Source organism: Cygnus olor, chromosome Z (genome assembly GCF_009769625.2).
Source record: "Cygnus olor isolate bCygOlo1 chromosome Z, bCygOlo1.pri.v2, whole genome shotgun sequence".
In the NCBI taxonomy this organism is placed as follows: domain Eukaryota; kingdom Metazoa; phylum Chordata; class Aves; order Anseriformes; family Anatidae; genus Cygnus; species Cygnus olor.
Window position 1 is genome coordinate 47070612 of NC_049198.1, and position 8515 is coordinate 47079126.

Genomic DNA, 8515 nt, shown 5'->3' on the forward strand with positions numbered 1-8515 from the left:
GTCTATCAGAAAGGAACTTCACTGAATAGCTGCAGTGCTATAGTTTCTTCATTGTGAGCTTGCAGTGAAATCTCTGTATGATACCTTCATTCTTTTTTTTTTTTTTCTGATAGAAATGCAAGTCCGCAAAGAAAGAAAGAAAGAAAAACATTTTTAACACTAATTATGCTTGCAAGAACCAGGGCTAATAATTAGGTTTCTAATATACTTTCTGTAACTTCCCTTAGTTCTCATCGTATGCATTATATGCTCTTGGAAAGTTGCAATTATTTAACTCGCTTCTCTGTTTTGTCTCTCACCCTCTGGCTATCTGGTCCGCTTAGGTTGCATGTTTCTGTTATGTTTGTGCTATGTTTGCACATTGCCCGGTATTAAGCAATTTCCACTTTGTTTGGCTTTTCCAGATGCTATTGTGATACAAATAATAAATAATATTACACTTTTTTTTTTTTTTAAATACTGTTATTTCAGAAGCTCTAGGGATTGACTTTGCTTTCCTGTTTATGAAAATATGGGTTATACTGGTTTTACCAGAGCTCGTGGGCCATTCCAACAGGCACTGTGGAAAGCAGTCTTTGCTGCACGATGCCACTCTGAAACTGGCTGGAGACTGTTTAGAGGATGGGAGGAAACCCCCAGCCCCCCAAAATCCTCTTTAACATCTAATTTTTCTCACCATTACTGCTAATATTCCTATGTGCCTTACTGGTGGCATGGAGAGTTTTACAGACTTATTAGTAGTGCTGGGTGGCTTCAAGTATTTTCCTATTCCTAGGAAGCTTCTTTTATTCATCCTGTAAAAAGTCCTCTGAAATCAATGGGAACTTCAGGTAAGTGATTTACTAGGTCTCAAACCACTTACAATCCTTCTCAGCATCCAGCTTGCATTTGAAAGCTCACATTTCTCCCTTGATTTTGTTCTTTAAATTAATTTTCTCATTCCCTTACAATTTCTTTTTAATTGCCACTTAATTAGATTTATACTCAGTGCTTTTTTCGAATGGGTCTGTACCAGAGCTGTTCTGAACTGCAGACTAGGTGGACTCATATTCTCACTACTGTTAACCTGCCTGTCCCTGCAGCAGAGCCAGTTCAATTTAACTGAGGAATGATGATGAGATGGCATCTGTTCCTGGTAACAACATAAATGGCCATTGCTTTCTCTTTCTTGAAGCTGTTCAACCCCTCCTCTCCTCTCTCCTCTCTTCTCTTCTTCTTATACCAGGAAATTTAATGTTCAGTTTCACATAATAAATTGCAGTGTACCTTTTGCACTGTTGCTGGATTTATTTATTTTTGCATTTTTAGTTACGCTATTTATTGTAGCTAGTTTAACTAGATATTTAAAAACAGATCCTTACTTGGCTGACGGATAGGTGGTACTAAAAGCCTGCTTGCAACAGTGTTTGGCTGTGCAGCAGCCATTCCATTACAATACCTTCCTCGTTTATGTAACTGGCAGTACGTTGCATCAACTCTTATATTGTTGGTATTTTTGATCTCTTTCCAACCTGCTAGATTAATTCGGAATAACTCTCAGTCCCAAGCCACCAGAGATTGACGGCATTTGTTTTGAACAGGACATTCATATTCATAAAAAAAAAAAAAAAAAAAAGGCATATGAACAGTGACTGTGTGCCCTGAAGCATATGTTCTTTGAACTTGCAACTGGGATTTCAGACAGTACGATCATTAAGTACTGATGTTTATTTCGTGTCCATAGTACTGGTCAAAAGAGGTGGGGCTCACAAAAGAACTAGAAGATGTGGTAGGAAAAACACACTGAGCTTTCCCTAAAATAAGAATCCCACTGACCACTAATAGTTAGAATTGGGAGAATTTTAGAAAACCCTCAGGTCAAGCCAGAGGCAGGATATATATGAAATTGCCTCAAAAATTAAACTTGAATGCCATTCATACCAGTAACTGTATGCGTGAGGTTACACAGCTTTTTATCACCACGCCATCAGTCTCACTGATTCATGCGTGGGCAAAGTGCAGTTCTGCACGTCCAGCTGCCCTGCCAGATGCAGAGAGTTTGCCGCAGCAGGGCATGGTTTTCTGAGCAGGGCTGGGCCCAAACACCTGCCTTTTCATTCCTGAATTGAGCAAGGCCACCGATGTAGCGAATGACACTGGGGACTGGGAACAAGATAATGGCGAGTGAGCATACTCTCTAGCAGCAGAAAGCTCCTCATAGGTGAAATGGGAATGAAAACAAAATGCTATAATCTCAGCGAGTAACAGAAAGTTCTAGCTACGTGTGATCAGCAATGTTGTATGTGTAATTAAATCTAGATTTCAAACTACGTGGATGTTGCCCGTAATATGGGACAGAAGAATGTTTTCCTGATGTGGAAATTGATGGTAACATCCATTCTGAATTCTGGTCTCAAACATGCGATGGGAAATGAGGTCTTGATCTTCTGTAGTGAGAAAACATCAAAAGGAAAGGACAAAACTATGCATGCAAGTTGAAATATTACTAAGATGCACTAACAGTAGAGGAATAGTAAGAAGTTACATGAATGCTGGAACTAAAAAAATCAAGTGTCTATCCCATGATCAGTTCCCTGTGGTCTAGAAAAGTCTAATGACCAAAGCATTTTTTTTTTTTTCTGGCAGGTGAGCCATTCATGATGTCTCTGCTCTGTGATTTATATGAAGTCTAATAAAGGAAAATAACATTCAGTGCCTTTTCATCCTCTGGGCAGGGTTTCTCTCATCTCTGGAGCTACCTGTTTTAATGAAACTTTTAGGAATTTACAAATCTGGGCTTTGCCTTTTTACGATAAACACACAGATATACACAGCTTGAAGGTAAGAAAAACTTATTTACATAGAAAAAAAAGAAAGAGAGAGAGAAAATGGAGCATTAAACTGAAAAGAAAGCAAATAGAAGATTGGGAAAATAACTTTAGTGAAAGCTCAGATTTTCACATTTATCTGTTTGGGAGAATTAGCCTTGAAAACGGGACTATCCAATTACCTAATTCACATGATGGAAATCGTAGCTGCCACAGGCAGACAGAATACAATTTATCCAGCTCTATGCCTTTAGCAATATATGGTGGCAATAAGTTCTGCAAGATGATTGCACTGTAAATTCAAATATTCTCTGAAAGTCTATTTCCTCTGGGTCTTGAGCGACTGCCTTTTCTCCCCTATGGCACGAAATTGAGAAAGGAGCATTTAATCAGCTGTTCTCTTTCTCTTCACAGGTCTATATTTAATCTTAATTTATTTTATTTCCTCACAAAACCATGGGAAACATTGGAAATTTTCCTCAGATGTCATTGCTGAGCTATCTATACTGGCATCACTGTCTAATTTATCACAGCGTTGGGATATTTAACCTGAATTAAGCATAATCCCATTATATCCAAAGACAAAAGTAAACATTTTGGAATAAGGGGGTTTAACACCTTGGAACTCATGCTCTGGGAAAAAAAAAAAAAAAAAAAAAAAAAAAAAAAAAAAAAAAAACCTCTTATAACTTAATTGGTAAATTTCAAACTAAAAGGTTATCAGATACGTGCTTCTGGGAAGAGTCAGAGGTGTGGGCCCTGACTGGATGTATCTCACTGCTATGCCCTGATCATTTTGCCTAGGAGCCAGCAGCAGGAGCAGCTGGAGCTGGTGCAACAAGAGCGAGATGGCCAAAGCTTCCTTACCACTGCAGTGACCTCCTTGTCGTGAGATGAGACCTCAGAGAGGCTGTGGCTTTATGATGATAACCAACACCGTGAATGGCACTGAAGGCAGTTTTAACTGAGGCTTAGTGCTATGTGCTGCATTTCACATGCTCCTGGATCCCCCCTTCTCTGTGAGGCAGCCACCGTGGCACAGCAGGAGGTGGCTGCAGAGCAGAGGAGCGGCTTCCCTTGCAATCATTCACAGAAGTCTTGGGCCTTCCAGAATTCACCATTTGCAACCAAGTCTTACCTCCATAAAGTCACAGAAGTGTTTATAGAAAATATTTGAGGTGAAAGTAGTAAAACACCTAGACTAATTCATACAATTAAGTTTCTGTGAAAAATTGCAGGAATGCACACCTGATTTTCACCCATAAGTAGGGAGATTTGGCTGCTGCTAATTGGCATACCCATATCCTGGAATTTTAATAGAGTTTGGTGGCTTCTGAGTAACTGCAAAGAAAAACTAGGCAACATGTGACAACACTAGTGGACAAACTTTAAAACAATCTAAGCTTTAAATGGATACTAAATGTAATTTACGTTCTAAGTTAGGAGCTAGATCTTGGAGTTGCTCCAGATGTTGAACTCCTGTTGAAGTTTACAGCAACTTCAGCAACATCTGGTATTAAAAGCAGTAGGTCCTCTATTGTACCTGAGTTGATTTCAGCTGTTTGTTACAGAACAGTTCATTTTGTAAACAAAACACACTAGCACAGGTGCTGTTCATGAACAAAGCAAATATGTTACCTGGCCAAGTTCAAGAGTTTGTCATGCTGCCCCTTGCTTGCTAATATAACTGTTACTCCTCTAACATTCCAAAAATAGTCATGTAAAATGTTGATGAATTGTTTTTCACTTTAAAAGTCCCTGACAGAGAGACTGATTACAGTGTGCATACATCAGAAAAAGGCTATAGTGAAAATGTGGAGAAGAGCAGCAGGGAACAGCTATACAAAATGTACCACCTATTTATACATCTAGGAAAACATTCCAAGGATTTCTGTGCTGAATTACCTCACAGAAACTGTCTTTTCCTCAAGCAACCCACAGCTGAGCAGTAAACAGCAATGACACATAAATAGGGCTGTGCCCTGGAGGATATAAGTAGGTATAATTTTGAAAAGTCAGTATGTACTTTAGTGCTTTGTGTCCACCATGTAGATTGCTTCCCTTTTCGTTTTTGTATTTTTGGCCCTTTTGGTCTAAGTACTCATTTAGAAACAGATTAACCACCGCTGGTTTCATTGGGACTGTAGGCAGCCTACCTGCAGGACAAAGCCGGAACCACCGACGGTGTCCTGGTTGTTAAAGCATTGCCTTGTTCTACCCATGGAGCCAGGGGTTCAAAGCAGGGAGTGACGTCTGCATGTCATGCCAGCTGTTTTTACTGGCTTCATTTTGGTAGCTGTATTGAGTAGAAGAGGGTCTGCAGGACACTAAAAGCCAGTGATTCACATCAGTGTGTAGGGCACTGAGAACGACACGCTGCTTCCCTAATATTTACTGTTTTGTCGCCATCAGAACATACATAGCAGCTCTATTTTCAGGCTCTGTCCCTAAGGCATTACAAGCAGTGCAGGCTTAAGCCAAAATCTTGCTGAAAAATTGCTATCACAATTTACTCATCCAGTGTGGGATCACATTTGAAAAAAAATTCACTTAAATCCAGTAACACACTAAGCTTTTCTTTAAGGGTGTTTTTTTTTCTTTCTTTTTTTTTTTTTTTTTAACCTACACTTTGCCAGTGCTAGGACAGCTTCACTAATGTTAAGAAAAAGTGGGAGCAACAGCAAAGACATGCTGATGGCTGCCAATGTTGCTCCAACCCATTTCACATAGCTGTGAAACCAGCTGTATTGCACCAGCAGATTCCCACCACTCTCAGGAGTGGTCGGGAATTTTTGACAAAAGATCTTTGGTAGCTGCTACCAAAAGTTTACAGAATGACATTGTAAGATACTTTATTTGTGAGATGTTTATAGGGGTAAACTGGGTTTAGTATATGGACTTATGCTTACAGGAGTTTAAACAAACAAACAAACGAAAAGTACTAATTTGGATCTTCCTTTTTTTTCCTAACTCATTCTTTTTTTTTCCTAACTCATTCTACATATATATATGTATATATATTCATATCTATGAATATACTGAGAGATTTCCTGGGAAGTGAAACCCTTTACTTATCTCCCATTCTACTCCCTCAAGAATGCAGGATGTATTTATAGTGACAAAATCTGTCAAAAAAAAAAAAAAAAGAAAAAAAAGAAAGAAAAAGAACAAAAGCAAATAATACAAGGATGCATCCCAGTGAAATCAATTAAGAAGTCCCAGTGACTTCAATGGAAGCTGGATTAAGTCCCAAGAGCTGTTAGTTTTAGAGGAACTGTAATAGGAGAATAGATGTCTGCCTTGGGCAAAAAGAGAATGAGGGTATTTCAAAGTATCAAATTGGAGACATGAGGCTCATGTTCCATTTATTATGCCCAGGCAATCTAGTGTGGGAACAGAACAATTTAATAGTCTCTGGTCTTCTTTTAGAAATTTCCTCGTACTGCTTCCCTCAGTTGAGACTTAAAAAGAGCACACACAAAAAACAACAACCCCAAACCCTCCCCTCGAAGCTATAAAATCCCTCCCTCTCCATTTCCCTCCCTCCCTCCCCCAAACTCCCTTTGTATGAAACAGTTCTTCTGCACGAGCACATTTATTACACAGAAACAGGCCAGATTCTGTTTCAGAAAGTGCCTCAGCTTTGCTGATAATTTCATGTTTACCCACTGCCATCAGTTCCCTGCATTTCACCATGCATTATTCATGGACTCATTACTGGCTTTACGGTGTCTCCGCCTAGGAGTGCACACAGGCTGTATCCCGGCTCCATGTCACGATAAGCCTCGGGAACACACCACACTGTACCTGCCCCTCGTTCCCTGCTGCGCCGTCCCTCTTACGCAGAGGTGACCACCACGGTCAGCAGCCCGCTGGGGATGCGCAGTGTGCTCCTGCAGGTCCTTTGCTGAGGCACACTGACCTCGCAGCGAAGGCAGAGCCTCCTTGTCCTGCACCAATACTGGAAAATCTTGCAACTGTCAAATTTCCATTTTTCAAAATTTAAAACTACTAATGTATATGTTCCTGAACAAGGTATCAGTTTCTCTGGACTGTTTGCCCATTTGGAGTTCACCCAAATATGACCACTTCATATGCAGTTTTCACAGTACAGGACTGAATCTACAGAAGCAAGAAATGGATATGTACTCATTCAGGTCCCAGGGTGGACAACTGCATTAAAAACGAAGCAGGAGCTGGCTGAAAATGTAATGGAAACACCTGAGATATTCAGTATAGTTACTGTTAGTTGTTTAGTGTTTGCTTTGGGTCAGCATCCAAAAGCCCCACTATGTCATATTTACCCAAAGCAAGACATTTCTTACATAGAAAGAGAACCTGCCTTGAGGTTCGTGAAGAACAAAACAGAGCAAGCTGAACCTAGAAATAATCAAGGTGAGGTGAGGATAGTTAAACGACTGTCTGGGTGGCTGTGGTACCACTCTGACAGATCCAGGCTACCCACTGAAAGACACGTATTTGCTGTGTGCAAATTGCTGCTGTGGTTTTATTTATTTATTTTTTAAATCAAGATGGTCAGTTTCAACCTGATCTGACACTGAAAAAATGTCTTCACTAGTGCTCGGTCTATGCAGAACTATAATGAAAAGGGGAAAAAATATAAAATCCAGTTGCAGCATATTTTCTGATAGATTTTTTTTTTTTTTTGAACTGTCTCTTTTGCTGTTAATCATTCTGCCTTTACAGCACTGAATAAAAACGGATTCAGGAATTTCCAGTTAGACCACATTTGCATTTGTCTTTCAAAACCTCGAAAACGTGCATTGTGGGGTCATTTGTCCCCAGCACCGAGCGTATTGCTCAACTGCTCTGCTGCAGCTGCACCATGCTACTTGTTCATGTAGAAACTGTCTTTCTGAACTATTTCAGATCTCTGATTTAGATCTAGCACATCATGCACCAGACTGCAGCAACCCATGGCTAAAACTTGGCTGGAGTATGTTAGGCTTTCTGCCTCTTCCAAGTAGCCCTGGAATATTAAGTACAGATTTATACATGTAACTTTGTCATCAAATTTAGAAAGTGACTTCTAATCTGACTCGGAATTCAGTACTGTTGGCTTCCCAGCTTACACTCAGGACATCTTACAGTCTTACCCTGCACGTTGGGTATTTTTCTATTTTCTCTTATTCTTCTGAAAAAAGAGAACAGCTCAATCCCCAGCTAGCAATACAGAAAACAGCATTTGCATACACTTGTTTGAGTGTCAGATAAACCTATTGTGACACAGAGACTGCAAAATGTAGAAGTGCCCTAAAAATTAATTTAGACCATCTGAATTCAATGATGTACAACAGAACATGTAAATTGAACTGCCAGACATGGAACATTTTGCTTCCATATTATTCAAAAATTAGACTGTCAGACCTTGGCCATTCAAGTTTTGTTTGATTCTGTTGTCTTACCTACGGAGAATTAATAAAGGTTTACATGAAATCTTTGTGCACACATGCATGGTTGACAGAGAGAGAGAACCAGGTCCATGAAGCTCTGAGAACCATGAACTCCTGTGACTGTACCGAAAATAGAGAAGTGTCTCACAAACGGTGTCACTGGTGCATACGAGTATGAGGAGATTTGCATATTGCAGTACATTTATATATACTAATCAGAAAAATAACTTTTGAAAACCATCTCTAAGGGGGCAAGTGGGTCATTAAAAACATCCCCACTGTTTTTCTTTATTC